This window comes from Lolium rigidum, chromosome 3, assembly GCF_022539505.1.
Source record: "Lolium rigidum isolate FL_2022 chromosome 3, APGP_CSIRO_Lrig_0.1, whole genome shotgun sequence".
Classification (NCBI taxonomy): Eukaryota; Viridiplantae; Streptophyta; class Magnoliopsida; order Poales; family Poaceae; genus Lolium; species Lolium rigidum.
In genome coordinates, this window is record NC_061510.1 from 306,284,346 (window position 1) to 306,294,892 (window position 10,547).

Consider the following 10,547-nt stretch of genomic DNA (forward strand, 5'->3'; position numbering starts at 1 on the left):
AGAAGGTTCTAGAAAAGTCCGGAAGAAATCACCATGGAAAGTAGAGTCCCGGAGGGACTCCACCTTGCATGACCAGCCAACCCTAAAGGGGAGGAGTCCAAGGTGGACTCCCCTAGGGTGGCCGGCCAACCCACCTCAAGGAAAGGTGGGAGTCCCACCTTGGGTAGGACTCCTCCTTGAGTAGGTTTCCCACATATGGGAGGTTTTAGTGTTGGGGTCTTATTCGAAGACTTGGACTAGAACTCTTGGTGCTTCCACCTATATAATGAGGGGCATAGGATAGGGGGCTGACCACTTCAAGCCTCAGCCTTGGCCGCACCCCTTAGAGGGCCGGCGCCCAACCCCCCTCTCTCCCCAAACCCTAGCGGTCTCTCTCCTCCACTACATCCCGCACGCTTAAGCGAAGCTCCGCCGGATTTCTCCACCACCACCGACACCACGCCGTCGTGCTGTCGAATTCAAGAGGAGATACTACTTCCGCTGCCCGCTGGAACGGGGAGGTGGACGTCGTCTTCATCAACAACCGAACGTGTGACCGAGTACGGAGGTGCTGCCCGTTCGTGGCGCCGAAGCGATCGTGATCAAGATCTTCTACGCGCTTTTGCAAGCGGCAAGTGAACGTCTACCGCAACAACAAGAGCCTCATCTTGAAGGCTTTGGAATCTCTTCAAGGGTGAGACTCGATACCCCCTCGTTGCTACCATCTTCTAGATTGCATCTTGGCTTGGATTGCGTGTTCGCGGTAGGAATTTTTTTGTTTTCTATGCAACGTTATCCTACAGTGGTATCAGAGCCGTGTCTATGCATAGATGGTTGCACGAGTAGAACACAATGGTTTTGTGAGCGTTGATGCTCTTGTTATCTTTAGTTTGAGTACTTTGCATCTTTGTGGCATAGTGGGATGAAGCGGCTCGGAATAACTTTACATGACCGCGTTCATGAGACTTGTTCCTCGTTCAACATGCAACTTGTACTGCATAAGAGGCTTTGCGGGTGTCTGTCTCTCCTACTATAGTGAAGATTCAATTTACTCTTCTATTGACAACACTAGTATCACCGTTGTGGTTCATGTTCGTAGGTAGATTAGATCTCTCTCGAAAACCCTAAACCACGTAAAATATGCAAACCAAATTAGAGACGTCTAACTTGTTTTTGCAGGGGTTTGGTGATGTGATATGGCCATAATGTGATGATGAATATGTATGAGATGATCATTATTGTATTGTGGCAACCGGCAGGAGCCTTATGGTTGTCTTTAAATTTCATGTTGAGTAGTATTTCAAAGTAGTTGTAATAGTTGCTACATGAGGTGAACAACCATGAAGACGGCGCCATGGACCTTGACGCTACACCGACGATGATGGAGATCATGCACGTTGATGATGGAGATCATGTCCGTGCTTTGGAGATGAAGATCGAAGGCACAAAGACTAAAGGGCCATATCATATCACATATGAATTGCATGTGATGTTAATCCTTTATGCATCTTATTTTGCTTAGAACGCGACGGTAGCATTATAAGATGATCCCTCACATTAATATCAAGATAATAAAGTGTTCTCCCCTCGTATGCACCGTTGCCAAAGTTCGTCGTTTCAAAGCATCTCGTGATGATCGGATGTGATAGATTCAACGTTCATATACAACGGGTGTAAGCCATGTTACACACGCGGAATACTTGGGTTTGCTTGACGAGCCTAGCATGTACAGACATGGCCTCGGGACAACGGAAACCGAAAGGTTGAACACGAGTCATATGGATGATATGATCAACATGTTGATGTTCACCATTGAAGCTACATCATCTCACGTGATGATCGGTTTTGGTGTAGTGGATTTGGATCGTGTACCATTTAACAACTACGAGGGATGTTGTATTAAGTGGGAGTTCATTAGTAATTAGATTAAAACATTAACTAATTATCATAAACATAGTCTGAGTAGTATTTTGAATTAATTTTGTAGTATTGGCATCCGTTTTCTACCATGCGCTAGTCTTGTTATTGAGATAGAAATACTGTTAAAATCTGACAAGAAACTTTACGGATTGGTACCGTATTGTTAAAGAATCAAGAATTGATTAAGTCCTATTGCAAACTTTTAGTAAACCTCACATTGTTGATTCAAAGAGCTATGGTTTCAATTAGTACCTAAAGTTATCTTGTCTCCGTCAAACTTGAAGTTCAAATTTGTTTGAAAAGTAAGGAGCTGAAAATTTAGTTTTCATAAATAATCAAGGTATGAGATATATGTGATATCTAATACCTTATTGCAAGATGATAGAATATAATTTGGTGAGACTACATAAACTCATAAGTTTTATGGGAATGTATGAAGGTTGAAGACGCCAGGCGTCACAATCCTCCAACTATTGGGGCACTAACGATATTCGCATATCCATGAAGTTATCATCCTTAGTATGCACCGTTGCTAAGACTCGTCGTATCGAAGCATCACGTGATGATCGGGTGTTATAGATTCTACGTGTGCATACAACGGGTGCAAGCCAGATTTGCACATGCGAATACTGAGGTTAAACTTTATGAGCCTAGCATGTACAGACATGGTCTCAAAAAGTTGTCATAAATTGATGGATAAAATTATGAGTGAAATTGTTCATCGTATTACAAAGTTACTAATAAGTGAAATCTAGAACACTTGTCTTATGATGATCAACTTCAAAGTAAGAACCTCAAGGTTATTGGTATTTGACCAACAAACCTAGAAGTTATTGATGTTGAAGTGTTTTTCTGAATAATGAGGAAAGCTAAAAGAAACTGCAAAAGATATTTTTGCAAAAAGAAAAGAAAAGACTAGAAAGTCTAGCTCATGTGTATATAAATGATATACATGTTATGGTTGTATTCCTAGTTAAGTCACACAATGAAATTCTTGGGTATTAGTACCATATTGGTTGGTATGAAGTGTCATACAAAACAACGCAATACAAGAATACAATGGCCTAAGTGACTGACAAGGAATATGATAGGAATGCACGTCTGGAACAAAAATAAAGTGTTATTGTGTTCGTCGTTGGCATTCTATCTAGCCCTTAGAATTTATAATAAAGAACTTAATAATTGTTATTTTGCTCTGGTCAAATGAAAACAATGAGTTGTTCAAATTATGACATTACTCCATGTACGATGGATAAGTTATTATAAATCTTAATGGTGAAACACACATACATAAAACCGACGCTAAAATGCCATAAGGCAAATGATTTGAATTCCACTTATTTGTGGAACCGCCATTTAGGTCATGTTAGAAAAGAACGCATGAAGGAACTCCATGCAAATGGATTTTTGGAGTCATTTGATTTTTGAATCATTTGGCGCTTGCAAATCTTTTCTAAAGAGAATGATTAAAATACCGTTCATAGGCCAAAAGTTGAACGGGCAACTAACTTAGTGGAAAAATACATGATGATGTATGTGATTCACTGGGCATAGTTGTGTGCGGGAGATTCTTCTACTTCATGAAAACTTTCAACAATGAATTGAGTATATATATGTGGATATATTCAATAAGGAAGAAGTTTGAAACATTTGAATGGATTCAAATGAATTTCAGCATGAAGTGGAAATCATCGTAATAGAAAAGTCAAATATCTATGATTGGATCATGGTGGAAATATTTGAATTACGAGTTTTAGCGAACATCTAAGAGAGTTATGAAATTGTTCTACAACTCACATTTCTTGGAGTATCATAATGATGATATAGTATCCGAGATATGTATCCAAACCTTGTTGGATTAATGATGAGATAAAATAATATGACGCCATTATATTTTTGTGGATTATGCTTTAGTGACTACCGCTTTTACACTGAATAGAGCATCATCATGATCCGTTGAAATGACACCATACGAGTTATGGCATGGGTATGAACTGATACGTCTCCGACGTATCGATAATTTCTTATGTTCTATGCCATATTATTGATGATACCTACATGTTTTATGCACACTTTATGTCATATTCGTGCATTTTCTGGACCTAACCTATTAACAAGATGCCGAAGTGCCAGTTCCTGTTTTCTGCTGTTTTTGGTTTCAGAAATCCTAGTAACGAAATATTCTCGGAATTGGACGAAACGAAGACCCAGGGGCCTATTTTTCCACGGAGCTTCCGAAGACCGAAGAACACACGAAGTGGGGCCACGAGGTGGCCAAACTATAGGGCGGCGCGGCCCAAGCCCCGGCCGCGCCGACCTATAGTGTGGGCCCCTCGTTAGCCCCCGACTCGCCCTTCCGCCTACTTAAAGCCTCCATCGCGAAACCCCCGATGCGAAAAACCACGATACGGAAAACCTTACCGAGACGCCGTCGCCGCCGATCCCATCTCGGGGATTCGGAGATCTCCTCCGCACCTCGCCGGAGAGGGGATTCATCTCCCGGAGGACTCTACACCGCCATGGTCGCCTCCGGAGTGATGAGTGAGTAGTTCACCCCTGGACTATGGGTCCATAGCAGTAGCTAGATGGTTGTCTTCTCCTCATTGTGCTTCATTGTTGGATCTTGTGAGCTGCCTAACATGATCAAGATCATCTATCCGTAATTCTATATGTTGTGTTTGTCGGGATCCGATGGATAGAGAATACCATGTCATGTTAATTATCAAGTTATTATACATGTGTTGTTTATGATCTTGCATGCTCTCCGTTTCTAGTAGAGGCTCTGGCCAAGTTTTTACTTTTAACTCCAAGAGGGAGTACTTATGCTCGATAGTGGGTTCATGCCTCGCATTGACACTGGGACGATGTGACGTAAAGTTCTAAGGTTGTGTTGTGCTTGTTGCCACTAGGGATAAAACATTGGCGCTATGTCCGAGGATGTAGTTGTTGATTACATTACGCACCATACTTAATGCAATTGTCCGTTGCTTTGCAACTTAATACTCGGAGGGGTTCGGATGATAACCTCGAAGGTGGACTTTTTAGGCATAGATGCGGTTGGATGGCGGTCTATGTACTTTGTCGTAATGCCCAATTAAATCTCACTATACTTATCATGTCATGTATGTGCATTGTTATGCCCTCTCTATTTGTCAATTGCCCGACCGTAATTTGTTCACCCAACATGCTTTTATCTTATGGGAGAGACACCTCTAGTGAACTGTGGACCCCGGTCCATTCTTTAATACTGAAATACAAATCTGCTGCAATACTTGTTTTTACTATTTTCTCTCGCAAACAATCATCTTCCACACAATACGGTTAATCCTTTGTTACAGCAAGCCGGTGAGATTGACAACCTCACTGTTTCGTTGGGGCAAAGTACTTTGGTTGTGTTGTGCGGGTTCCACGTTGGCGCCGGAATCTCCGGTGTTGCGCCGCACTACATCCCGCCGCCATCAACCTTCAACGTGCTTCTTGGCTCCTCCTGGTTCGATAAACCTTGGTTTCTTTTCGAGGGAAAACTTGCTGCTGTGCGCATCATACCTTCCTCTTGGGGTTGCCCAACGAACGTGTGAAATACACGCCATCAAGCATATTTTCTCGGCGCCGTTGCCGGGGAGATCAAGACACGCTGCAAGGGGAGTCTCCACTTCTCAATCTCTTTACTTTGTTTTTGTCTTGCTTTATTTTATTTACTACTTTGTTTGCTGCATTATATCAAAACACAAAAAAATTAGTTGCTAGCTTTACTTTATTTACTGTCTTGCACTTTATATCAAAAACACAAAAAAATTAGTTACTTGCATTTACTTTACTCATCATGTTTCCTTTTAATTTTACCACAAAGAACATACCAGTAGGACAAGGGTCTATAATTGGGAGGAACAATATAGAAGAATTTTTCACCCATGTTAGTACCGTTGAAGATTTTGAAGATAGACACTTGGTAGAACTTGCTCCTACTTATGAAATTGCTGCTGCTGCTTTAGTTCGCTTGTTGGAAACTAAATTTGTTAATCTCAATCCTATAATCCAACACATGTTTCTTACACTTGGTGATATGGAAGAGGGGGAAAAGAAAGATTTTGTTTTAGAAACCCTTCTTAGAGAATTTGGTGGTCTACCAAGAGAGGCTAGAAAAGTCTTCGCTAAATTTAATATGCTCGGTTCTCATACTAATTTTGTTGGTCTCCTTGAAAAAATGAATATGGATAGGATAAGGTACACTAATAATGCTAATGATGGTGGGGAGATCAAAGCACCAATACCATGTAAACTCCTAGCTATGAATGATGCACTAGAACATAACTATGCTTGGCTTGTTCCTGAAAATTTGTTTGATGAGAGTAGCAAGCCCAAGACTAATGAAAAGGGAGACGCTGAAACTTATGTATCTAATATACTATGCATGGTTGAGAAAACTCCAAACCCCGCTGTAGGTGCACCACCCTTCGATGGTACTTGAGATACACTTTCTGCGCCTAGCTGAAAGGCGTTAAAGAAAAGCGCTTATGGGAGACAACCCATGTTTTTACTCCAGTATTTTTGTTTTATATTTGTGTCTTGGAAGTTGTTTACTACTGTAGCAATCTCTCCTTATCTTAGTTTTATGTTTTGTTGTGCCAAGTAAAGTCTTTGATAGAAAAGTAAGTACTAGATTTGGATTATCGCGCAGTTCCAGATTTCTTTGCTGTCACGAATCTGGGTCTATCTCCCTGTAGGTAGCTCAGAAAATTACGCCAATTTACGAGCATGATCCTCAGATATGTACGCAACTTTCATTCAATTTGAGCATTTTCGTTTGAGCAAGTCTGGTGGCCTAATAAAATCCATCTTTACGGACTGTTCTGTTTTGACAGATTCTGTCTTTTATTTCGCATTGCCTCTTTTGCTATGTTGGATGAATTTCTTTGATCCACTAATGTCCAGTAGCTTTATGCAATGTCCAGAAGTGTTAAGAATGATTGTGTCACCTCTGAACATGTGAATTTTTATTATGCACTAACCCTCTAATGAGTTGTTTCGAGTTTGGTGTGGAGGAAGTTTTCAAGGATCAAGAGAGGAGTATGATGCAATATGATCAAGGAGAGTGAAAGCTCTAAGCTTGGGGATGCCCCGGTGGTTCACCCCTGCATATTCTAAGAAGACTCAAGCGTCTAAGCTTGGGGATGCCCAAGGCATCCCCTTCTTCATCGACAACATTATCAGGTTCCTCCCCTGAAACTATATTTTTATTCCATCACATCTTATGCACTTTGCTTGGAGCGTCGGTTTGTTTTTGTTTTTTGTTTTGTTTGAATAAAATGGATCCTAGCATTCACTTTATGGGAGAGTGACACGCTCCGCTGTAGCATATGGACAAATATGTCCTTAGGCTCTACTCATAGTATTCATGGCGAAGTTTCTTCTTCGTTAAATTGTTATATGGTTGGAATTAGAAAATGATACATGTAGTAAATTGGTAAAATGTCTTGGATAATTTGATACTTGGCAATTGTTGTGCTCATGTTTAAGCTCTTGCATCATATACTTTGCACCCATTAATGAAGAAATACTTAGAGCTTGCTAATTTGGTTTGCATATTTGGTTTCTCTAGAGTCTAGATAACATCTAGTATTGAGTTTTGAACAACAAGGAAGACGGTATGGAGTCTTATAATGTTTACCTTATGTCTTTTATGTGAGTTTTGCTGTACCGTTCATCCTTGTGTTTGTTTCAAATAACCTTGCTAGCCTAAACCTTGTATCGAGAGGGAATACTTCTCATGCATCCAAAATACTTGAGCCAACCACTATGCCATTTGTGTCCACCATACCTACCTACTACATGGTATTTATCCGCCATTCCAAAGTAAATTGCTTGAGTGCTACCTTTAAAATTCCATCATTCACCTTTACAATATATAGCTCATGGGACAAATAGCTTAAAAACTATTGTGGTATTGAATATGTACTTATGCACTTTATCTCTTATTAAGTTGCTTGTTGAGCGATAACCATGTTTACGGGGACGCCATCAACTATTCTTTGTTGGATATCATGTGAGTTGCTATGCATGTCCGTCTTGTCTCGAAGCAAGAGAGATCTACCACCTTCATGGTTGGAGCATGCATATTGTTAGAGAAGAACTTTGGGCCGCTAACTAAAGCCATGATTCATGGTGGAAGTTTCAGTTTGGACATATATCCTCAATCTCATATGAGAATAATAATTGTTGCCACATGCTTATGCATTAAAGAGGAGTCCATTATCTGTTGTCCATGTTGTCCCGGTATGGATGTCTAAGTTGAGAATAATCAAAAGCGAGAAATCCAAAATGCGAGCTTTCTCCTTAGACCTTTGTACAGGCGACATGGAGGTACCCCATTGTGACACTTGGTCAAAACATGTGCATTGCAAAGATCCGGTAGTCCAAGTTAATTAGGACAAGGTGCGGGCACTATTAGTATACTATGCATGAGACTTGCAACTTGTAAGATATAATGTACATAACTCATATGCTTTATTACTACCGTTGACAAAATTGTTTCATGTTTTCAAAATAAAAGCTCTAGCACAAATATAGCAATCGATGCTTTCCTCTTTGAAGGACCATTCTCTTTACTTTTATGTTGAGTCAGTTCACCTATCTCTCTCCACCTCAAGAAGCAAACACTTGTGTGAACTATGCATTGATTCCTACATACTTGCATATTGTACTTGTTATATTACTCTATGTTGACAATTATCCATGAGATATACATGTTACAAGTTGAAAGCAACCGCTGAAACTTAATCTTCCTTTGTGTTGCTTCAATACCTTTACTTTGATTTATTGCTTTATGAGTTAACTCTTATGCAAGACTTATTAATACTTGTCTTGAAGTACTATTCATGAAAAGTCTTTGCTATATGATTCACTTGTTTACTCATGTCATCACCATTGTTTTGATCGCTGCATTCACTACATATGTTTACAAATAGTATGATCAAGGTTATGATGGCATATCACTTCAGAAATTATCTTTGTTATCGTTTTACCTCGCTCGGGACGAGCGAGAACTAAGCTTGGGGATGCTTGATACGTCTCCGACGTATCGATAATTTCTTATGTTCTATGCCATATTATTGATGATACCTACATGTTTTATGCACACTTTATGTCATATTCGTGCATTTTCTGGAACTAACCTATTAACAAGATGCCGAAGTGCCGCTTCGTTTTCTCGCTGTTTTTGGTTTCGTAAATCCTAGTAACGAAATATTCTCGGAATTGGACGAAACGAAGACCCAGGGTCCTATTTTTCCACGGAGCTTCCAGAAGACCGAAGAACACACGAAGTGGGGCCACAAGGTGGCCAAACTATAGGGCGGCGCGGCCCAAGCCCTGGCCGCGCCGACCTATAGTGTGGGCCCCTCGTTAGCCCCCCGACTCGCCCTTCCGCCTACTTAAAGCCTCCGTCGCGAAACCCCCGATGCGAAAAACCACGATACGGAAAACCTTACCGAGACGCCGTCGCCGCCGATCCCATCTCGGGGGATTCGGAGATCTCCTCCGGCACCCCGCCGGAGAGGGGATTCATCTCCCGGAGGACTCTACACCGCCATGGTCGCCTCCGGAGTGATGAGTGAGTAGTTCACCCCCGGACTATGGGTCCATAGCAGTAGCTAGATGGTTGTCTTCTCCTCATTGTGCTTCATTGTTGGATCTTGTGAGCTGCCTAACATGATCAAGATCATCTATCTGTAATTCTATATGTTGTGTTTGTCGGGATCCGATGGATAGAGAATACCATGTCATGTTAATTATCAAGTTATTATACATGTGTTGTTTATGATCTTGCATGCTCTCCGTTTCTAGTAGAGGCTCTGGCCAAGTTTTTACTTTTAACTCCAAGAGGGAGTACTTATGCTCGATAGTGGGTTCATGCCTCGCATTGACACCTGGGACAAGTGACGTAAAGTTCTAAGGTTGTGTTGTGTCGTTGCCACTAGGGATAAAACATTGGCGCTATGTCCGAGGATGTAGTTGTTGATTACATTACGCACCATACTTAATGCAATTGTCCGTTGCTTTGCAACTTAATACCGGAGGGGGTTCGGATGATAACCCGAAGGTGGACTTTTTAGGCATAGATGCAGCTTGGATGGCGGTCTATGTACTTTGTCGTAATGCCCAATTAAATCTCACTATACTTATCATGTCATGTATGTGCATTGTTATGCCCTCTCTATTTGTCAATTGCCCGACTGTAATTTGTTCACCCAACATGCTTTTATCTTATGGGAGAGACACCTCTAGTGAACTCGTGGACCCCGGTCCATTCTTTAATACCGAAATACAAATCTGCTCGCAATACTTGTTTTTACTATTTTCTCTCGCAAACAATCATCTTCCACACAATACGGTTAATCCTTTGTTACAGCAAGCCGGTGAGATTGACAACCTCACCGTTTCGTTGGGGCAAAGTACTTTGGTTGTGTTGTGCAGGTTCCACGTTGGCGCCGGAATCTCCGGTGTTGCGCCGCACTACATCCCGCCGCCATCAACCTTCAACGTGCTTCTTGGCTCCTCCCGGTTCGATAAACCTTGGTTTCTTTCTCGAGGGAAAACTTGCTGTTGTGCGCATCATACCTTCCTCTTGGGGTTGCCCAACGAACGTGTGA